Below are 23,711 nucleotides of genomic sequence, written 5' to 3'. Positions count from 1 at the left end.
AACGCAGGTGTCTTAGGGGCTGCAGCACCAAACCCCTACCTGGGTGAGGGGGATGAAGAACTGCAGTAGAAATGGCTTAGGCTGGCTGATGTGGGACTGGGAGCTGAGTTGACCAAGAGGCCAGAACTCATGGGGGGTTGGGACAAGAAGTCAACAGGACTAGGTAGAGGCACTTCTGTGTAATTTCCCCGTTTACCATCCTGCCATGTATTTAATTTAGAAACTCTTCATTCACATTTAAACACAGTGGAGCTAAGCTGTGTTGATGCATTTCCACTTACAGTGGTATAGTTTTAATTAGGTGCTTAATCAGATGCTTATGCAACACAAAGCAGTCAATAATTGGTGTGTTTTCATTAAGTAACTTGACTGTGTGCTGTGCCGCACTTTTAAAAAAAAGATGGCTTGAGCAAGTGTCAAAATTTCAGGCATTAAGAAATGGAAAGTTGGTGTCAGTTCATTTCTCATGTGTTTATCTCATAATTTTAATTTTAGTTTTGAATCAGTATTAATACCATGTTGTTTTAATAGCATTAGAGTCTATTTGTATAATTGTTTGCAAGATTTCATTGGATATTGTGAACCAGCCATCTTAACCTTTTATTTTGAGATTACTAAATACAATCCAGCACCCCACTCCTGAAAGACCTCAAGCCTTGGCTGGTGGCATGCTCCTTGGAAAGCAAACACCTGATGAGCCCTTTCGTCCTAAAATTGCTTTTGGATCTTTGACATTGCTTTATCCACCCCACCAGAAAATGCTATAGGTAACCAGGTAATTACAGCATACCTTTACTAGGTATAGTTCTACCAGCTATGTGCCAAAATTGAAATGGTTCTGTTTGTTTTATCTTTCATTCAGCTTTGCAGTTATTAGATCTCATGTAAAAACTGGAACTGAAATAACCAAAGCAAGTTAAGAAAAGAGTGGCATCGGGCACAGGTGGGAGTAAAATGATAAAGGGCAAGAACTCAGAGCCCCAGACCCCCAATGTGATGTGGCCATGAAATAGGTTAATGCAGTCCTAGGATGGGTCAGGCGAGGTAGACACAGGGAAAGGTTAGTACTGCTATACAAGCAGCAAAGAGTCCTGTGGCACCTTATAGACTAACAAACGTACTGGAGCATACGCTTTTGTGGGTGAATACCCACTACGTCACACGGTGCTCTGTATTCACCCAGGAAAGCTTATGTTCCAATATGTCTGTTAGTCTATAAGGAGCCACAGGACCCTTTGCCGCTTTTACAGATCCAGACTAACACGGCGACCCCTCTGATACTGCTATACAAGGCACTGATGAGACCTCACCTGGGCCATTCTGGTCTCCCATGTTTAAGAAGGGTGAATTCAAACTGGAACAGGTGCAGAGAAAGGCTACTAGGATGATCCGAGGAATGGAAAATCTGCCATATGAGAGAAGACTCGAAGAAGCTAAAGAAGGCTGAGGGGAGACAGGGTTGCTCCCTATAAATACATCAGAGGGATAAATACCAGGGAGGAGAGGAGTTATTTAGGTTAAGCACCAATGTTGGCACTAGAACAAATGGATATTGGCGGCCAACAAGTTTTGGCTTGACATTAGGCGAAGATTTCTAACCATTAGAATGAAATTTTGGAACAGCCTTCCAAGGGGAGCAGCGGGGGCAAAATACCTAACAGGCTTCAAGAATGAGCTCAATGCCTTCATGGAGGGGATGGTATGATGGGACTGCCTACAATGGCATGTAGCTGATCTGCAACTGCTAGCAGCAAATATCTCCAAAGGCCGGTGATGGGACACTAGATGGGGAGGGCTCTGAGTTACTACAGAGAATTCTTTCCCAGGTGTCTTGCTGCTGGGTCTTGCCCACATGCTCAGGGTCTAACTGACTGCCATAATTGGGGATGGGAAGGAATTTTGCCCAGACTCAGATTGGCAGAGACCCTGTGGGGTTTTTATTTTTTTGCCTTCCTCTGCAGCATGGGGCATGGCATGGGTCATTTGCAGGTTTAAACTAGTGTGAATAGTGGATATTTTGTGTAGCTTGAAGTCTTTAAATAATGATTTGAGGACTTCATTAACTCAGCCAGAGGTTATGGGTTTATTACAGGAGTGGGTGAGTGAGGTTCTGTGGCCTGCGATGTGCAGGAGGTCAGACTAGATGATCTTGATGGTCCCTTCTGGCCTCAAAGCCTGAGAGTCTATAAACTGTGCTTTGCGTTGCACAGACACTGATGGCAATCAGAGCCCTATCGTGCAGCACATGGCAGAGAACCTGACTGAGATCAGGATCCCCATTGTGCTGGGCACTGCACAGACAGAGAGGGAAAGTCCTTACCCCAAAGAGATCACAATCCAAGTAGACAATGGGTAGGAGGAAAACAGAGAGGGGCTGTGATTTCCCCAACATCACCAATGAGGTCAGTGACAGAGCCAGGAACAGACCCCGGTAACTCCAGAGCCCCATGACCCACAGCTCGGAAAGGTCCCCAGACCCCATTGTATTAGGCTGCAGGAAGAGCTGGTTTGTCCATGGATGCACAGGCTGCCTTGGCAGGGCAGGGCCATAGCTGGGGGTGTGTCATGGGTCAGGAGAAGTCTGTGTCCAGTCCTGTGGTGCTGTGCTCCTGGCTCATTCCTCCAGCACTCACTGCTGCCCCTCCATTACCAGCTATACTGTTCAGGCAGCCCCAGGCCTCAGAGAGGTCACTGCCCCCCCACCCCCAAACCAGATTTACAGATCTTGCGTAGCAGATAGAATACCCCTGCTCAGGGTTCTAGGGGTGTGTCTGTGCGAATTTGCTATTGTGCTTTTTCAGGGAGTTTGTTGAGCAGATGGTGTAGAAACTCCCTGAAAAATCACAAGAGCAAATCCGCACAGACACATCCCTAGAACCCCAAGCAAGGGTATTCTATCTGCTACGCAAGATCCATAAACCTGGAAATATTCGGCGCCCCATCATCTCGGGCATTGGCACTCTGACAGCAGGATTGTCTGGCTATGTAGACTTCCTCCTCAGGCCCAATGCTACCAGCACTCTCAGCTATCTTTGAGACACCACTGACTTCCTGAGGAAACTACAATCCATCGGTGATCTTCCTGATAACACCATCCTGGCCACTATGATGTAGAAGCCCTCTACACCAACATTCCACACAAAGATGGACTACAAGCCATCAGGAACACTACCCATGATAATGTCACAGCAAACCTGATGGCTCAATTTTGTGACTTTGTCCTCATCCGTAACTATTTCACATTTGGGGACAATGCATACCTTCAAATCAGCGGCACTGCTATGGGTACCCGCATGGCCCCACAGTATGCCAACATTTTTATGGCTGACTAAGAACAATGCTTCCTCAGCTCTCATAGAATCATAGAATATCAGGGTTGGAAGGGACCCCAGAAGGTCATCTAGTCCAACCCCCTGCTCAAAGCAGGACCAATTCCCAGTTAAATCATCCCAGCCAGGGCTTTGTCAGGCCTGACCTTAAAAACCTCTAAGGAAGGAGATTCTACCACCTCCCTAGGTAACTCATTCCAGTGTTTCACCACCCTCTTAGTGAAAAAGTTTTTCCTAATATCCAATCTAAACCTCCCCCACTGCAACTTGAGACCATTACTCCTCGTTCTGTCATCTGCTACCATTGAGAACAGTCTAGAGCCATCCTCTTTGGAACCCCCTTTCAGGTAGTTGAAAGCAGCTATCAAATCCCCCCTCATTCTTCTCTTCTGCAGGCTAAACAATAGCTCAGTGGTTTGAGCATTGGCCTGCTAAACCCAGGGTTGTGAGTTCAATCCTTGAGGGGGCCATTTAGGGATCTGGGGCAAAAATTGGGGATTGGTCCTGCTTTGAGCAGGGGGTTGGACTAGATGATCTCCTGAGGTCCCTTCCAACCCTGATATTCTATGATTCTATGATTCTATGAAAAGAAGCCCTTGAGGAATTCCACCATGATTTCAACAATTTCCATCCCACCATCAACCTCAGCCTGGACCAGTCCACACAAGAGATCCACTTCCTGGACACTATGGTGCTAATAAGCGATGGTCACAGAACCACCACCCTACACCGGAAACCTCCTGACCGCTATGTCTACCTACATGCCTCCAGCTTTCATCCAGACCACACCCATGATCCATTGTCTACAGCCAAGCTCTAAGATACAACCGCATTTGCTCCAACCCCTCAGACAGAGACAAACACCTACAAGATCTCTATCAAGCATTCTTACAACTACAATACCCACCTGCCAAAGCGAAGAAACAGATTGACAGAGCCAGAAGAGTACCCAGAAGTTACCTACTGCAGGACAGGCCCAACGAAGAGTATAACAGAACGCCACTAGCCATCACTTTCAGCCCCCAACTAAAACCTCTCCAGTGCATCATCAAGGATCTGCAACCTATCCTGAAGGACAACCCATCACTCTCACAGATCTTGGGAGACAGGCCAGTCTTTGCTTACAGACAGCCTCCCAACCTGAAGCAAATACTCACCAGCAACCACACACCACACAACAAAAACACTAACCCAGGAACCTATCCTTGCAACAAAGCCCGTTGCCAACTGTGTCCACATATTTATTCAGGGGACATCATCATAGGGCATAATCACATCAGCCACACTATCAGAGGCTCGTTCACCTGCACATCTACCAATGTGATATATGCCATCATGTGCCAGTAATGCCCCTCTGCCATGTACATTGGCCAAACCGGACAGTCTCGATGTAAAAGAATAAATGGACACAAATCAGATGTCAGTGTAGAACACAACAGCACAAAAGAGAATTATTTCAATATAGGCATGGAAGGGATCTTGAGAGGTTGTCTACTGAAGCCTCCTGTGATGAGGCCAGACCAAGTATCCCTAGACTTTCCCAGACCGGTGTACCTCTACCCTGGTCTAGAAACCTCCAATGAAGGAAATTCCACAACCTCCCTTGGAAGCCAATGCAATGCAAACAGACCAAAACAACGCCGTACACGCACACACTGGGCTTGGGGTTCATAGATTCATAATGATCATCTCAGGGGACACTATCACAGGGCCTAATAACATCAGCCACACTATCAGAGGCTCGTTCACCTGCACATCTACCAGTGTGATCTATGCCATCATGTACAAGCAATGCCCTTCTGCCATGTATATTGGTCAAACTGGACAGTCTCTACGTAAAAGAATAAATGGACACAAATCAGATGTCAAGAATTATAACATTCACAAACCAGTCGGAGAACACTTCAATCTCTCTGGTCACGCGATTACAGACATGAAAGTTGCGATATTACAACAGAAAAACTTCAAAACCAGAGTCCAGCGAGAGACTGCTGAATTGGAATTCATTTGCAAATTGGATACAATTAACTTAGGCTTGAATAGAGACTGGGAGTGGCTAACTCATTATACAAGGTAACCTATTTCCCCTTGTTTTTTCCTACCAAGCTCCTTGAGTCTCCTTTCATAAGGCAAGTTTTCCATTCCTCGGATCACCCTAGTAGCCCTTCTCTGTACCTGTTCCACTTTGAATTCATCCTTCTTAAACATGGGAGACCAGAACTGCACACAGTATGCCAGGTGAGCTCTCACCAATGCCTTGTATAATGGTACTAAAACCTTATCTCTACTGGAAATACCTCGCCTCATGCATCCCAAGACCGCATTCGCTTTTTTCACGGCCATATCACATTGGCGGCTCATAGTCATCCTATGATCAACCAATACTCCAAGGTCCTTCTCCTCCGTTACTTCTAATTGATGTGTCCCCAGCTTATAACTAAAATTTTTGTTATTAATCCCTAAATGCATAACCTTACACTTCTCACTATTAAATTTCATCCTATTACTACTACTCCAGTTTACAAGGTCATCCAGATCATCCTGTATGATATCCTGGTCCTTCTCTAAATTGGCAATACCTCCCAGCTTTCTATCATCCACAAACTTTATTAGCACACTCCCACTTTTTGTGCCGAGGTCAGTAATAAAATGATTAAATAAGATTGGTCCCAAAACTGATCCCTGAGGAACTCCACTGGTAACCTCCCTCCAGCCTGACAGTTCACCTTTCAGTAGGACCCACTGTAGTCTCCCTGTTAACCAATTCCTTATCCACCTTTCAATTTTCATATTGATCCCCATCTTTTCCAATTTAACTAATGATTCCCCATGTGGCACGGTATCAAACACCTTACTGAAATCTAGGTAAATTAGATCCACTGCGTTTCCTCTGTCTAAAAAATCTGTTACTTTTTCAAAGAAGGAGATCAAATTGGTTTGGCACAATCTACCTTTTGTAAAACCATGTTGTAGTTTGTCCCATTTACCATTGACCTCAATGTCCTTAACTACTTTCTCCTTCAAAATTTTTTCAAAGACCTTGCACACTACAGATGTCAAACTAACAGGCCTGTAGTTACCCGGATCTCTTTTTTTCCCCTTTCTTAAAAACAGGAACTATGTTAGCAATTCTCCAGTCATACGGTACAACCCCTGAGTTTACAGATTCATTAAAAATTCTTGCTAATGGGCTTGCAATTTCATGTGCCAATTCCTTTAATATTCTTGGATGACAATTATCTGGGCCCCCCCAATTTAGTCCCATTTAGCTGTTTGAGTTTCGTTTCTACCTCAGATATGGTAATATCTACCTCCATCCTCATTCCCATTTGTCATGCTACCATTATCCCCAAGATCCTCTTTAGCCTTATTAAAGACTGAGGCAAAGTATTTGTTTAGACATTGGGCCATGCCTAGATTATCCTTGACCTCCACTCCATCCTCAGTGTTTAGTGGTCCCGCTTCTTCTTTCTTTGTTTTCTTCTTATTTATATGGCTATAGAACCTTTTACTATTGGTTTTAATTCCCTTTGCAAGGTCCAATTCTACTTGACTTTTAGCCTGTCTCACTTTATCCCTACATGTTCTGACCTCAATAAGGTAGCTTTCCTAGCTGATCTCTCCCATCTTCCACTCCCTGTATGCTTTCTGCTTTTTCTTAATCACCTCTCTGAGATGCTTGCTCATCCAGCTTGGTCTGCAACTCCTGCCTTTGAATTTTTTCCCCTTTCTTGGGATGCAGACTTCCGATAGCTTCTGCAGCTTTGATTTAAAGTAATCCCAGGCCTCCTCTGCCTGATAAGTTCTTCAGTCCATTCCACTTCCCTAACTAATTTCCTTAATTTTTGAAAGTCAGCCCTTTTGAAATCAAAAACCCTAGTTGCAGATTTATTTTTGTTAATCCTTCCGTTCAGTTTGAACTGAATTAGCTCATGATCACTTGAACCAAGATTATCCCCTACAACCATTTCTTCTATGAGGTCCTCACTACTCACCAAAACCAAATCTAAAATGGCATCCCCTCCAGTCGGTTCAGCAACTACTTGATGAAGGAATCCATCAGCTATCGCATCTAGGAACATCTGAGCCCTATTATTATTACTAGCACTCGTCTCTAGTCTATATCTGGGAAGATAAAGTCTCCCATGATCACGCAGATTCCATTAGTATTTACTTCATTAAAAACATTAAAGAGGGCTCTATCCATATCCAAATTAGATCCCGGCGGTCTATAGCACACCCCAAGCACTATCCCAGGGGAGGCTCTAATAGTTTTCTTCCCCAATGTAATTTTTGCCCAGACGGACTCTGTCTTATCCATTCCATCGATTCTTATTTCTTTACATTCTACCTCATCATTGATATACAATGCTACTCCACCACCTTTACCTTTATTTCGGTCTTTCCTAAACAGCACATACCCTTCAATACCTGTAGACCAGTCATGACGACTATTCCACCATGTTTCTGTTATCCCTACAATATCTGGTTTCACTTCCTGCACCAGTAGAATCATAGAATCATAGAATATCAGGGTTGGAAGGGACCCCAGAAGGTTATCTAGTCCAACCCCCTGCTCAAAGCAGGACCAATTCCCAGTTAAATCATCCCAGCCAGGGCTTTGTCAAGCCTGACCTTAAAAACCTCTAAGGAAGGAGATTCTACCACCTCCCTAGGTAACGCATTCCAGTGTTTCACCACCCTCTTAGTGAAAAAGTTTTTCCTAATATCCAATCTAAACCTCCCCCACTGCAACTTGAGACCATTACTCCTCGTTCTGTCATCTGCTACCATTGAGAACAGTCTAGAGCCATCCTCTTTGGAACCCCCTTTCAGGTAGTTGAAAGCAGCTATCAAATCCCCCCTCATTCTTCTCTTCTGCAGGCTAAACAATCCCAGCTCCCTCAGCCTCTCCTCATAAGTCATGTGTTCCAGTCCCCTAATCATTTTTCTTGCCCTTCGCTGGACTCTCTCCAATTTATCCACATCCTTCTTGAAGTGTGGGGCCCAAAACTGGACACAGTACTCCAGATGAGGCCTCACCAATGTCGAATAGAGGGGAATGATCACGTCCCTCGATCTGCTCGCTATGCCTCTACTTATACATCCCAAAATGCCATTGGCCTTCTTGGCAACAAGGGCACACTGCTGACTCATATCCAGCTTCTCGTCCACTGTCACCCCTAGGTCCTTTTCCGCAGAACTGCTGCCTAGCCATTCGGTCCCCAGTCTGTAGCGGTGCATTGGGTTCTTCCGTCCTAAGTGCAGGAGCCTGCACTTATCCTTATTGAACCTCATCAGATTTCTTTTGGCCCAATCCTCCAATTTGTCTAGGTCTTTCTGTATCCTATCCCTCCCTTCCTACGTATCTACCACTCCTCCCAGTTTAGTATCATCCACAAATTTGCTGAGAGTGCAATCCACACCATCCTCCAGATCATTTATGAAGATATTGAACAAAACCGGCCCCAGGACCGACCCTTGGGGTACTCCACTTGATACCGGCTGCCAACTAGATATGGAGCCATTGATCACTACGCGTTGAGCCCGACAATCTAGCCAGCTTTCTACCCACCTTGTAGTGCATTCATCCAGCCCATATTTCCTTAACTTGCTGACAAGAATACTGTGGGAGACCGTGTCAAAAGCTTTGCTAAAGTCAAGAAACAATACATCCACTGCTTTCCCTTCATCCACAGAACCAGTAATCTCATCATAAAAGGCGATTAGATTAGTCAGGCATGACCTTCCCTTGGTGAATCCATGCTGGCTGTTCCTGATCACTTTCCTCTCATGCAAGTGCTTCAGGATTGATTCTTTGAGGACCTGCTCCATGATTTTTCCAGGGACTGAAGTGAGGCTGACTGGCCTGTAGTTCCCAGGATCCTCCTTCCAGTACCTCTAGTTCCTCCATTTTGTTACCTAGGCTCCTTGCATTGGTGTACAAACATCTTAATTTTTGCTGTTTGGCCTCGCTCACATTCTGTACCCTATTAGGCACAGTCATTCTACAGCCAGTATAACCTATTAGACTGGTATCCACACTGCCCTTCCTCCTTATATACATTCTCCTACCACGGCTGTATACTTTCTTACTTCGTTTTCTTCCCTTTCAATGCTAAAATCCGGTGTGGAGATTACCTGGACATCTCCCCAAAATTCCTAGTTTAAAGCTCTCTTAATCAGTTGTGACAGTCTCCACCCTAGAAGTCTATTTCCTTCCCTACTCAGATGAAGTCCATCCTGAGAGAACTATCCTCTGTCCATGAATGCCTCCCAGTGGCCATAGATCCCAAAGCCCTCCTTATAGCACTATTGCCTAAGCCATCTGTTGATAGTCATAATCCTGTCACACCTTTGTTGCCCTTTTCTAGGAACAGGCAGAATCCCACTAAAGATCACCTGAGCCTCCATTTCCTTAAGCGTCTTCCCCTGCCCAGCATAGTCTCCCTTAATACGTTCCAGCGAGAATCTAGCCATATCATTTGTTCCCACATGAAGGATAATTAGGGGATTCTTTCCTGCTCCCTTTAGGATCCTTTTCAACCTCAGGTCTACATCCCGTATCTTAGCACCTGGAAGACAGCATACCCTTCTATTCTCTGGATCAGCTCTGGTTACAGGCTTGTCTAGTCTCAGTAAAGAGTTCCCGATTACATAGACCTGCCTTTTCCTGGTGACAGTGCTATTCTCCAGTCTATCCCCTGTTCCCTCTGGCTGCAAGTTCTTTCCATTCCTATTCTCCCTTGTAATCCTCTTCAACCTACCCTGTATCCTCCTGGGGCTCATATTTGGTGTAGTCTCCATTGACTCTTCCCCTTTTCCTATAGGACTAGCCGCTCTTCTCTTCTTCCTTGCCCTTCCACCTTCAGTGACTACCTGCTGAGCCCTTTCTTCATTTTCCAACTCTGCAAACCTGTTCTTGAGCTCTATTTCTCCTTCACTAGCCCATCTTTTCCTCTGCCTGGTTCTTTTAGTCACAGGCTTCCACTGACCACTTTCCTCACCCAGTCTCCCCTCAGAATTCCCCAGCCCTGCTTCCATCTGCAAGTCTGAGCTTTTCCCTTCAGATACCTCATGTCTTTGCTCCATAATCTGCTCGAACCTCTTTCTAAACTCAACCAGACTTTCCACCTGCATCTCCAAACCTTGGATCTTTTCCTCCACCAGCTCTATCAGACGGCATTTCATGCAGACAAAACTCTTACCAGGTACCTCCTCCAGGATCATGTACATACTGCAGCTTCCATATTCAGTCATCCTCATTGTGTCTTCCACTACATGAGTCACTCCCACTGCTGCCTCTGTATCTGTCATACCCTTCCCACCTAAGTCCTGTTAATCTTCTCCAACAGAACTCCCACTCAAACTCCCCTGTTTACAGCTCTGTTTGCTAGCTCCTGTGCCGCGACAGCTGTCTGTGTTAAGGGGAGAGGCAAGAATTCAAACAATCTGGGTTCAGTTTTGCCCCAAATTCTCCACGCAAACTTGAGCAAATTATTTCAGCTCTCTGAGCTTCAGTTTCCCCATCTGTAAAATGGAGAGTCCCACCATTTGCCTATTTAGCCTTTGAGCTTTTTGTGGCAATGGTTCTCTGTCACTGTGGGCATGTCTACACTGCAGTTAGACACTGACGGCTGGCCTGTGCCCACTGACTTGGGCTCACACGGGGTCGTTGGGCTGTGGGGTTGTTTAATTGCAGTGTAGATGTTATGGCTTGGGCTGCAGCCCAAGGTCTGGCACCCTCCCACCTTGCAGGTCCTACAACCTGTCTCCAGCCCGAGCCCAGACATCTACACTGCAATGAAACAGCCCCTTCACCTGAGCCCTGTGAGCCCACGTCAGCTGGCATGGGCCCGCTGTGGACTTTTTAATGGCAGTGTAGACATACCCTTGGTGTCCGTTCAGCACCTCTCACAATGGGGACTCTGACCTTGGTCAGTGTCTGTGCAGAGCCCTGCACAACAGGGGGCCTGATCTCAGTCGGGGGCTCTGCAACTCCCGGCATTATAGGATCCCTGATTTTGTTTGGGGTCTCTGCCGCATCTGGCAAAATGTGGGGCCAGGATCTCCTTCAGTGTCTGTGCAGTGACCAGTACAGTGGTGGGGTCAGTGCAGTACCAGGCCCAACGGAGACACAGATCTCAGTCGAGGTCTCTGAAGTGCCCAGCACAATGGAGGCACTGCCTGGCACAAGGGGGGCCGTGATCTCGCTCCAGGTCTCCGTTTTCCCTGGCACAATAGGGGGCCTGATGTCAGTTAGGGTCTCTACAGCGCCCGGCACAACAGGGGCATAGATCTCACTTGGGGTCTCCGCAGCGCGTGGCAGAACGGTGGGGTCTGACCTTACTTGGGGTCTCCGCAGTGCCTGGCAGAACAGGACCCAGATCTCACTTGGGGTCTCCACAGCGCCTGGCAGAACAAGGTCCCCGATTTTGTTTGCTGTCTCTGCAGCACCTGGCACAATGGGAGCCTGATTTCACTTCGTATTGATGCAGGGCTTGGCACAACAGGGGCCCGGAGATCAGTCAGGGTCACTGTAGCACCCAGCACAACAAGGTCCCTGCTCTCTTTAGGGCTCTCTGCAGTTCCTGGGACAATGAGTGCCCCAAACTTGGTCAAGGTTTGTGCAGTGTCCGGCACACTGGGGCACCTGATCTCAGGCAAAGCCTGAGCCACGCTCAGTACGATTAGAACCCTGATCTCAGTTGGACACCTGGAGAGAAAAGCGGGAAGATTTTCAAGAATTTGATATCAGTATTTCAGAACTGAGGAGAAAATGGGGCACAAACTTAATATTTGCCAATATAAGAGAGAAGCACCAAGATCTGGGTAGATTTTATGTCATCACTCAACAGTTCAAGAGAAAACAGGGGAAATTTGAGGGGATTATACAGCGATATTCAAGCAACAACAGAACAGGATGGATTCTTTTTGCCTCATATTCACATGGACAGCAGGGAGCCCTTTCACAGGGGAAAAGAGTGGGGCTGGAGTCCGGTGGTCACTGCCTGTGGGGCGGGGCTGGCAGTGGGCTCTGGAAATGTGACTAGCAGGTGGTAGGGGCAGGGGCTGCTGGGTTGGGTGGGGGAAAGTAGCTGGGACTGGGAAACCTGGGGCCCGGCAGTCTCCATGGGGAATGGAGCTCCTCTCTTCCCTTCCTGTGCCTTTCCATGCCCTGTTGCCAACAGAGAGTGCCCCCCCCCCCAGCCCATCAGGACTCTCCCAGCCTCTGCCCATTTCAGAAATCACTCAGGGGAACATTTCCCACCTAAACAAGGACAAAACACTGCAGGGAAAAATGGGGGGAACACCCCCAAAGCTGAGATTTGAACTAGACACTGGAGAAGTGGCGAGCAAATGGGGTACAGTCGGTGGAGGAGACCAGAGAAGACCTTCTCCGGCAATTGAGAGAAAAGCGGCGGAGGGGAGGGGGGATCACCATGGAGTTTGATCGTTGCTAACCAGAGAGAAAGGGGAAGGACCGGAAAGGGTGGTATCACCCTGGGAGAGGGCAGCGGTAAATCCGAGGGGATCTCAGCCCCCAGCTTCTCGGGGGTCACCTGCTCTTCTCCCCTTCCTGCAATTTCCTAACTGTACAGACATTTTTCCATCCGCCCCTTTCCCCAGGTCTCCCCCCCCCCAGCCCGGGCTCACTCCCCCCGGCCCGGCAGCCCCCGCCCAGCCACACTCAGGGCCCCGGGGGGCTGGTCCCGGCCCCCGGGGGGCTGGTCCCGGCCCCCGGGGGGCTGGTCCCGGCCCCCGGGGGGCCCCAGGCAGAGCCGGGCGGGGGGCGCTGGGCTCCCGCTCTTACAGCGGCTCTGAGCCCCGCGGGCGGGCGGGCGGGCCGCAGGGAGCAGCCCGCGGCGCTGCGAGACGCCGGGCCCCGCTCCGGTACCTGGAGGTCGCAGCTCCGCGGGGGGCAGAGCCCAGGGCGGCTCCCGCTGACGAAGGGCCCAGGCCGCGCGCGCGGGGCTCTCAGCGCGGCCCCGCAGCCTCAGGGGGAGGAGCAGCAGCAGCACCGCGGCGCGCACGCAGCAGGGGTCAGACCCCACCCCCTGCCAACGTCACTTCCGCTCCTGGGCGAGTCAGCGACTACATCTCCCAGCCTGCCCCGGGGGGGCTTCCGCCCTCTGGAGCCCAGGTAAGGGGGAGGCCTGAGATCAGCCTGGTTCCCCCAACCTGGCATCCCCTCGCCCCGCAGAGAACCCCCAGCCCGCGCCTCTCAGACCGCCCCCGCCAAGCGGCCCCTTCCCGCGGCGCCTTCCCGCGTCTCGGGCGAACTCTCGTGTCCCGGGGGCCCCGCGTCTCGGCCGGGCGCTGTGCTGCGGGGCGCCTCGGCCCCGGGGTCTCCGTGTCCCCCCGGCTCCGACCGCCCCCCCCCGTTCCGTGTCCTGCCCCCCCTTGTCCGACCGTCCCCCCGCTCCGTGTCCCGCCACTCCCCGGCTCCGACCGCCCCGTGTCCTGCCCCCCCATCCGACCCCCCCACCTTCCCGCCTCCTCCCGGGTCCGACTGGCCCCCGCCCCGTGACCTGCCCCCCCCCCGGCTCCGACCGCCCCCCGCCCCGTGTCCTGCCCCCCCATCCGACCCCCCCACCTTCCCGCCTCCTCCCGGGTCCGACTGGCCCCCGCCCCGTGACCTGCCCCCCCCCGGCTCCGACCGCCCCCCGCCCCGTGTCCTGCCCCCCCATCCGACCCCCCCACCTTCCCGCCTCCTCCGGGGTCCGACTGGCCTCCGCCCCGTGACCTGCCCCCCCCCCGGCTCCGACCGCCCCGTGTCCCGCGTCCCCCCGGCTCCGACCGCCCCGTGTCCCGCGTCCCCCCGGCTCCGACCGCCCCGTGTCCTGCCCCCCCATCCGACCCCCCCCCGTCCGGCCTCCTCCCGGGTCCGACTGGTCTCCGCCCCGTGACCTGCCCCCCCCCCGGCTCCGACCGCCCCCCGCCCCGTATCCTGCCCCCCCCTCCGACCCCCCCACTGTTGCCGGCACCCAGTGCTGAGAGGCTGAACAACAGCTTGAGTTGGTTCGTTACCCGGTGTGCTACACCCAATAATCACAACGGGGTGGAGAAGCAGAAAAATTTATTTGAAGCTTTAAAAAGGTACAGGGAGATTTGAATTTCAAATTCTGTACAACAGAGCAGGAAGTTACACAGGCTTTTATACATCCTTTTTTTTAGCATACTTATTTAATAGCAAGCTGCCCCAAGTGTCCATATAGCCAGCCAATCCAGTTCCCAGCCAGTTACCTGATTCTCTGTATCATTTGTTAAACTATACATAAAGCTGCTTTATTCAGCATTGTTCTTCCATATCTCCCCTGTTTGGCCTTGCTTAGTTTCAGGCAGTCTGACTCTGCAACATACTGTTGCAGATTCTCAGCATAACTGCTGTGTGTGCCTCCAGGTGGGGGGGCCAAGGACACTTGGGCCTAGTACGCAGAGCTGCTGCGAGTGCCTCCAGGCAGGAGGGGGGGGCCAAGGACACCCGGGCCTAGTGCGAGGGGGCTTCATCGACACTCGTGGTCTTCCATCCCCTCGAGTTACCTAGTGGCCATGCCCCAGTGTTCCCAACAACTCCCCCCTTTGAGAACACTCAACAGCCTTGGCTCTGAGTTTTCTCACTTGGGCTATTTATTTTTTTACAATATGACTTTGCATAAGCACTTTGTGATAGCCCTGAAGAGAAGGACTTATTAACTTCTGCAAAAGGGCCCTGACACATGATACCGCACAGCATAATATCAGTAATACAAGCAGTACAGGAAAGAGAAATTTTAATAGCAGGCTAAAGAAACCACCAAGCCAAGACGACAAACCCCAGCCTGAAAACAAGGTTTGCAACCAATCGTTCTCTGGGGCAGTATAGGCAACCTGTGCTCCGGCTTGGGCATGGGCCTTAGCCTGTACCATTTTTTTATAGATTTTATAATTGCTATTATTTATATATATATAACATTGGGGCCCGATGAGGGCACAAACCCCTCCTTGGGATGCCAAGAGATAGTCCAAAGCCAGCCTGTTTTGGAGGGAAAACGTCCTGAGCTGCTGTACTTTTTTATTTAATGTTTTTACTGCTGACCTTAAATTATTAACCGAGTCCTTTAACTTTAAGGCCACTTTCTCAAGTACCATTTGCAGCCTTACAGTATAGCGGCCTATGCATGCCAGGGCTGGCCCGGTAAACAGTGGCGCTATTTTCAGTACAGAGCACCCTACCAGCTTCTTGGTTGTGAGGGGATTTTTTATATTGCCCTTTAATGCTTTAGTCAGTCGCCGCAGGGGTTTTTTTTGTGACTTAACAGAGGTGTCTCGGGCATTTTTAATTTTTCCTTTGGGCAGTGTGGCAGTTATGGAAAGATGAGGAACTCCATGAGCTATATAACAGCTACCTGTCCAGTTGGCTGGCAGCACCTTGTAAGCCTTTTGGCCACATACAAAATAGTGACCCTATGGGGCCCAATAAGGACTGTTTTTTAAGGGGATTTCTGGCTGCTTTAAGGCTGCTTTTTTAAACAGTTTATATGCCCCTAGGGGGGCATCCTATTCTCCTGATTGGGTACAAGTGGGGGCATTTCTAATTGTGCCGTTCAAATTACACTCGCCATAGGGACCACTACAAACCCACCATTGGCTTGCTACATTGGAGATATTAACTGGACGGCAAGTTACATTTTTAAACTCCTTTTTTGTGGTAAGATTATTTGTAAGTGTTTTTTTAAAAGGGGAGGAACCATTACACCCACACCGTTGGCCTCCCCTGTTGGTCTTTATTTAATACCCATTAGCCCACTGTGTAATGACACAGGAGCTCTTTCCCACAGGATGCCCATAGGGATCAGATTGGTTTCGGGTAAAACATAACACTCCCTCAGTGAGTACTGCAACTGAATACTCCTGGTCCTGATAGGTGGCTTGCTGTAAAGAGGTCTTGTTCCAGAGCGGTGAGTCCGTTCTTTCCTGCTCTTTGGTGGTGGCTAATTCTGCTAGGGTCAAGGGCAGCATGTCAAGGGGCATTCCCGTTTTGGGGGATAGTGGAGTTGGAGCACACACCCAGCAATCAGTCTGGTTTGTTAAAGTAGCAACATGGTGCGCAAGCAAAACAAAGGAGTTATGCTCCTGATATGCACAATTTGGAAATACCAATACAAAGAATAACAATGTTACCCAATTAATTATTACCAGAGTTTTTCCAACCCAGGGTCTCCAGTACCTGGGTGGGCCCATTTTAGCATTAAGGTGCCCGCTATTTGTGTTTTTTAAATAGTAGCTTTAGCCCGAGATTGTTACTAGATGAGGAGTCAGCAGGTTGGACGGTCCACTGTCCTGCTGACGAGGGGGCAGGTACTACCTTCAGACGAGCGTGTTGGATCCAGTTCTTGTGTCCCTTGATTTTTGCCGCTGTATGGGAGATCAGCAGGACGGTATAGGGTCCTTTCCACTTTTCCTGGAGAGGCTTGTTTTTTCAGGTGCGAACAAGCACAGAGTCACCGGGCTGTAAGGAGTGAACGGGAGAGTCCAAGGGGAGAGGCTGGGAATCCTTGGTATACCTGTGAAGAGACAAGAGAACAGCAGACAGGGAACACATATACTGTGACAAAAAAACATTACCCAACTTTTATTCCCCTGACAGAACCGGGGTGCCATTCATGGGCCATGCCCTTCCAAACATAATTTGAAAGGGACTGAGCCCTAATTTACCCTTTGGGAGAACGCGGATACGGAGTAGGACGAGGGGCAAAGCATCAGGCCATCGCAGTGAGGCTTCTTGGCACACTTTTGAGAGATGCCGTTTAAGGGTCTGATTGGTACGCTCCACTACCCCACTGGCTTGCGGTCTCCAGGGCGTATGGAGTTTCCAGGGGATCCGTAAGGCATGTGAGATGCTTTGAATGATTTTTGACGTGAAGTGTGTCCCGTTGTCAGATTCCATCCACAGGGGGAGTCCAAAGCGAGGAACGATCTCCTTAACAAACTTGAGGGCCACTGTCCTGGCAGTGCAGTTACGGCATGGGAAGGCTTCTGGCCATCCGCTGAACCGATCCACTATAACAAGGAGATATTTGAACCCTTGGGTCCGGGGAAACTCAGTAAAGTCTATTTGCCACACTTGTCCGGGGCCCGGAGTGGGTTCTAGGGCAGCTGGTGGCACAGGATGACCCGGTCGGGGGTTATTCTTTTGGCAGACTAAGCAGTCCGCTTGTACCTGGGCAGCCAGGGGTCGGAGTCCGGAAGTGATAAAGTATTTTCCCATTAGCTGGATAAGTGCTTCCCTGCCAGCATGAGTGGTTTGATGTAGTTTCTGCAGCACCGGCCGGATCAGGCCCTTTGGTAAGAGGACCTTCCCTTCTGGGGAATGGAGCCATCCCTCCTTTTCCCGGAGACAGAGTTTGTCAGTTAGCTGTCTCTTCTTCTCAGAGTACTGAGGGGTTGGAAGCTCCCCTACTGATGGGATAAGGGCATGCATATGGGCGTTCTCAGCCTGAGGGAATGGCAGGGTGGCAGCATGCTTAGCCTCTCTATCTGCCCGGGCGTTACCTCTGGCCACATCTTGATCCTCCCTTTGATGGGCTTTACAGTGTACCACCGCCACTTCCGAGGGGAGTTGTACAGCTTCTAGGAGCCGGAGGATTTGGGGCCCGTACTTGACTGGGGAGCCTTGGGCTGTCAGCATTCCCCTTTGCTTCCATAGGCCAGCATGAGCATGCAGCACACCAAAAGCATACTTTGAATCAGTAAAAATGTTGACCCGCTTTCCTTTTGACAGTTCAAGTGTACGGGTCAGGGCTATTAGTTCGGCAAGCTGGGCAGAGGTCCCAGCAGGCAAACCTTTAGCTTCCACAGTGTCATGGAGGGTCACAACAGCATAACCCGCCCTCCTTTGCCCATCTATTACAGTACTGCTACCATTAGTGTACCACTCATAATCTGCATTTGGGAGGGGTACATCCTTTAAATCCGGACGGCTGGAGTACTGGACATCTATGATCTCTAAACAGTCATGTTTCTGTTCCTCTGTTTCTGGCAAGAGAGTGGCTGGGTTAAGGGAGGGGCAAGGCTGTAGGGTGACTTCAGAGTTCTCTAACAGCTTAGCCTGGTACCGAGCAATCCGAGCCTGGGTGAGCCAAAGCCCTCCCTTTGCATTCAATAAGGCTCGGACCATATGGGGAGTATAGATTTGCATAACCCCTCCCAATGTTAGCTTCTCGGCTTCCTCAAGCAATAGGGCAGTAGCTGCGACTGCCCGTAAACATGCCGGCCAACCCTTTGCAACGTGATCCAATTGCTTAGAAAAATAAGCCACAGGACGCTTCCATGCTCCTAACAGCTGTGTAAGCACTCCTAGCGCAACCCCCCTTTGTTCATGTACATACAACTGAAACGGCTTAGAGAGATCTGGCAGGCCCAGAGCCGGGGCTTCCATCAATTTTTTTTTCAGGATTTTAAATGCCCTGTCAGCCTCTGGGGTCCAATAGAAGGGGTCATGATCTGCTTCTTTTACACAGTCGTACAGGGGTTTAGCCCACAGTCCAAACTCTGGGATCCATATCCTGCAAAAGCCTGCCATACCCAGAAATGCCCTGAGCCGCTTACGGTTACTTGGGGTAGGAACTTGACAGATAGCTTCCTTTCTTTCGCTTGAAAGCTGACGCTCCCCTTGCCGTATGTGAAACCCGAGGTACCGTACCTCTGGGAGGGCAATTTGAGCCTTACTTCGTGCTACACGATATCCCCGGAGTCCAATAAAATTCAGGAGGCTCACGGTGGCTTTAAGACAGGGTTTTTGGCCCACAGTGGCAATTAACAAATCATTTACATACTGCAGAAGGAGAGCCTCCTTATTATCCCACTCCTGTAGGTCCCTGGCCAGAGCCTGGCCAAAAAGGGTGGGAGAGTTTTTAAATCCCTGGGCCAACACTGTCCAGCAAAGTTGCTTTTTAACCCTTTTTTGGTCCTCCCACTCAAAGGAGAAGATCTCCTGTGATGGGGTGGCAACTGGGATGGTAAAGAAAGCATTTTTTAGATCAAGGACTGAAAAATGGGTATACTGTCCCCCTATAGAAGCCAATAAGGTGTACGGGTTAGGGACAAGAGGGTGCAGAGTCTTAACCCGTTCATTGACTGCCCTTAGGTCCTGTACCAGCCGATACGTGCCATTAGGCTTCTGTACGGGTAGAATGGGAGTGTTCCAGGCTGACTGACATTTCCGGAGAATACCATACATTAGGAATCGATTTATAGTTTCCTGTAAACCTTTTTTGGCTTCCCTCTTGATTGGATACTGTTTTACTTGCACTGGGCCTTTCCCTGGTATGAGCTGAATAGTAATAGGGGTCTGGTGGGTGGCCTTTCCTGGAATCCCTGATGCCCACACGAGGGGGTACACCTGGTCTTCCCACGGGCTTCATTCTGGGGCTTGCATGGCTGAGGGCTCAACTGCAAGGGTCATGATCCAGGCATTCTCAGGGGGTAAGGTAAGGGTTATTTTGTCCTCAGTAAAATGCAGGGTGGCACCGAGGCGACAAAGTAGATCCCGTCCCAGCAGAGGTGTTGGACACTCAGGGAGGTATACCAGCTTGTGGGATATAGTCCTGTCTCCCAAAGCACATTCCGCTGGGGCATACACTGGGCACTTGGTGTCCCTGCCTGTGGCTTCCACCACAGTAAGGGAATCTGCTACTGGCAACTGAAGAGGCTGATTTACGGCAGTTCGGGCCGCTCCAGAGTCCACTAAAAAATTTATTTCTGAGCTTCCCACCCGCATCTTTACTCGGGGTTCCGGGGGTAGGGTGGTCCGTCTCCCCTGACACCCCTATTCCTGCTTCACCATTGCCATTATAGGGGCACCCCCCTTTTTTTTTTTTTTTGGGCACTTATTTTTTCAGTGTCCCTCCTGTCGACACAGGGCACACTGGTTGCGACCCAGTCGTCTCTCCTGCAGGCCCGGACGGTCGCGTCCACGGCCCCTTCCTCCCCGGCCACTTCTTTTAGTGCCGGCCTGTACCGCTGTTACCATTAGTCTCACTTGCTTTTTCTTTTTCTTTGTTTTTTTTAGACTATAAGCTTGGTTTGCAGTTTTTAAAATTTGTGCCATGGTCATACCCATTAAATTTTCCTTTTTTTGTAACTTTTTTTTAATATTAGGGGCTGCTTTGCTCGTAAAAATTCCCTTAATAATTGACTCAGTTGCCTGATTATCGGGGTTTGCATTAGTGTTCTGTTGAATGGTGTCCCGAATACGCTGTAGAAAGGCCCCTGGGCTTTCTTTTAAATCCTGCATTACTTCATATGGCTTTGCCCAATTATTATGTCGGACAGCCGAGTGACGGAGTCCATGCAAAAGCAACTCCTTATAGGAGGTAAGGCGGGTCATATCCCCATGATCATTTGGATCCCACCTGGGGTCTGCTCGGGGGACTTGTGCATCCGGGTCAGGGACATTAATACGATCCCGGTCGTACCGTCTCTGTGCCTCCTCCCTTGCCTTGGACACAACCTGTTGTTTTTCAACCTCAGACAATAGGGTTCGCAGGAGGACGTTACAATCATCCCAGTCCGGCTTGTGACTACTGAGGCACCCCTCAAAGACTGATATAAACCTGCTTGGGTTGGTGGAAAACTCTCCTGCCTGTGCTTTGAAAGCAGCCAAATCCACAGGATTAAAGGGCACATGAGTATAAACCTGCATAGTTGTGGCAGGATGCCTGTCTGATCCAGACCGGGCGACTTTAGTTTCAGTGATTAAGGGGTATAGGCCAACCATTGGGGACTTACAAGGTGTGGGTGTAGGGGCCGAAGGGGACACCGGCTCTGCCATTACAGTGGGGGTGGGGGTCTGGAGACTAACATTAGCTGCTACCAAACCAGTTGGAGTCAGATTACAGCGCTGTAAAATATCTGGTCGAGTACATAAAGTCAGAAACAAATGCGCATACATATGTTCATTCCATTTCCTTGTTCTTTGACAGAACAGGAGTAACTGAAGGATCGTGTTGTAATTAATTGACCCTCCTGGTGGCCACCACTCCTGGTTCTCTAGTTGATATTGAGGCCAGTCAACTGTACAGAATCGTTTTAATTGGCTCTTAGTCATTGGATCCGCACCAAATACCTTCCAGTTTGCTAGAATGCACTCTAGGGGCGTACACCGTGCCCTAACCTCTGAGCTCTGTCCCTGTCCCATACCTACAGGGTAACTCTGGGCGTCCCCAGGTTCCAACAGAGCATATAATCCGGATTTTAAAGGATCCTACCTTATTCAAGGGACCGGTTCTTCACCGTGGCCTGCAGCTGCTCCTCCCCCACGTCTAAGGGACCGGTTCTTCACCGTAGTCCACAACAGCTTCTCCACTATATGAGTGCGTTGCACCGTTGTGCCCTCTGGGGTCGATCAAATCGCGTCTCCTCCGAGGCCCCCGATGAACTCACCGGTGCGCTCTGGGCGTCGGTTCTCGCCGCAATCCTTGACCTCCAGGAGGGGTCCGGGCAAGGCTAAATTGCAGCCTCGGGCCCACCCAGGGACGCCAAAAGCTGTTGCCGGCACCCAGTGCCAAGAGGCTGAACAACAGCTTGAGTTGGTTCGTTACCCGGTGTGCTACACCCAATAATCACAACGGGGTGGAGAAGCAGAAAAGTTTATTTGAAGCTTCAAAAAGGTACAGGGAGATTTGAATTTCAAATCCTGTACAACAGAGCAGGAAGTTACACAGGCTTTTATACATCCTTTTTTTTAGCATACTTATTTAATAGCAAGCTGCTCCAAGTATCCATATAGCCAGCCAATCCAGTTCCCAGCTAGTTCCCTAATTCTCTGTATCATTTGTTAAACTATACATAAAGCTGCTTTATTCAGCATTGTTTTTCCATATTTTCCCTGTTTGGCCTTGCTTAGTTTCAGGCAGTCTGACTCTGCAACATACTGTTGCAGATTCTCAGCATAACTGCTGTGTGTGCCTCCAGGCGGGGGGGGGGGCAAGGACACTTGGGCCTAGCACACAGAGCTGCTGCGAGTGCCTCCAGGCAGGAGGGGGGGGGCAAGGACACAGGGGCCTAGTGCGAGGGGGCTTCATCGACACTTGTGGTCTTCCATCCCCTCGAGTTACCTAGTGGCCATGCCCCAGTGTTCCCAACACCACCTTCCCGCCTCCTCCGAGGTCCGACTGGCCTCCGCCCCGTGACCTGCCCTTCCGCTCCGTGTCCTGCCCCCCCCCGTGTCTGACCTTCCCCCCGCTCCGTGTCCCGTGTCCCCCCGGCTCCGACCGCCCCCCGCCCCGTATCCTGCCCCCCCCATCCGACCCCCCCCCCCCGTCCGGCCTCCTCCCGGGTCCGACTGGCCTCCACCCCGTGACCTGCCCCCACCCCCGGCTCCGACCGCCCCCCTCCCCCCAGCTCCGTGTCCCATATCCCAACCCCCCATGGCAAATGGTCTCTATGAGGGGTTGCTTCGCCCAGCGCTGAGACGGAGTTGTCTCGGGAGTAGGTACCTATTGGCCATTATCTGCCAGTCACTGAGCATGGAAATTTCTTAAAAAATTTGGCTCCTCCATGCCATCCATTTTCCTGTTAAAGAAGTCTCGCCCAGGGCTCCCACCACCCCGTGTGAACGGCTGGGAGGCGCAGCTGATAACTCCCTATGCATTTATCAAATACTGATATGAAATCACGACAGACTTTGCTTCTCTCCCCATTTTCAAAACTGGAGGAATTTCAGGTTTTGGAGGGGAAACTGTTGCTGTTCTCAGAAGAAGAGGAGGGAATGAGGGAGGAGGAAAGGACTCTGGCCTCATCCCTCCTGAGCCATGTTTCTGGTCTCACTGAGACACTTCAAGGAAGACCATGGAGTGACTCCAGATTAACATGGGGGCAAATAAAATCAGGATATGTCCCTGTGGGGAGGGGTTTTTAGCTGTTGCTAAAGAGGGGGGAAGCCCTCAGTCTCTGTCTGACTGTGTTTCTCTCTTCTCAGGATATTTGGGTTGAGCTTCCTGGGTAAGATTCTGCTGCCTGCATTGTGATCTGGGAGCCCAGACTGAGCAGCAGCTGCTGCTCCCCCGGTGGGGTCTGGGCTTGGAAGTGACTTGGAGTGAAGCTTCCTCTATGCCCAGGCAAGGTGAGGACTTTCTCCAGTTGTAATTAGCTCCATGGGCCAGCCCTAGGCTCTGCCCACACCAGCTTCAGAGGCAGATACTACAAATGATTGATAGAGACCTCAGGGAACATGCTGGGGATGGGCATGAAAGTGACTGCACAAGCAGCCCCTCCTTACCCCACACTCTCCTCCCCTTAGCAATTGCAGGAGCTGATCCAGCCATAGGAGAGCAAACACCCAGGAATGGCTGGCTGTCCGCCAGAGGGGAAGGGACCGGAGATGGGAAACACAAGGAG

General features: G+C 50.2%; 1 protein-coding gene and 1 long non-coding RNA gene across 6 annotated transcripts in view; one reads left to right on the top strand and one right to left on the bottom strand.

The window, feature by feature from the left end:
• LOC140901721 (uncharacterized) overlaps positions 1–13,386 on the bottom strand; it is a 49,623-nt gene extending 36,237 nt beyond the window's left edge. For all 5 annotated transcript variants that reach the window (XR_012155942.2, XM_073321058.2, XM_073321057.2 and 2 more), the window contains exon 1: positions 13,228–13,386. The gene's annotated coding sequence lies outside the window, so the exon portion shown is untranslated. The remainder of the gene's footprint in view (positions 1–13,227) is intronic.
• Positions 13,387–13,403: 17 nt separating this feature from the next.
• Positions 13,404–23,711, top strand: part of LOC140901720 (uncharacterized) — a 36,345-nt gene continuing 26,037 nt past the window's right edge. Inside the window, exons 1-2 of the long non-coding RNA XR_012155941.1 lie at positions 13,404–13,473; positions 23,293–23,436. This is a non-coding gene — a long non-coding RNA (uncharacterized LOC140901720). The remainder of the gene's footprint in view (positions 13,474–23,292; positions 23,437–23,711) is intronic.

Source organism: Lepidochelys kempii, chromosome 22 (assembly GCF_965140285.1).
Source record: "Lepidochelys kempii isolate rLepKem1 chromosome 22, rLepKem1.hap1, whole genome shotgun sequence".
Classification (NCBI taxonomy): Eukaryota; Metazoa; Chordata; order Testudines; family Cheloniidae; genus Lepidochelys; species Lepidochelys kempii.
Note: the sequence above shows the minus strand (reverse complement) of the source record. Positions and strands in the feature narration are given on the sequence as shown.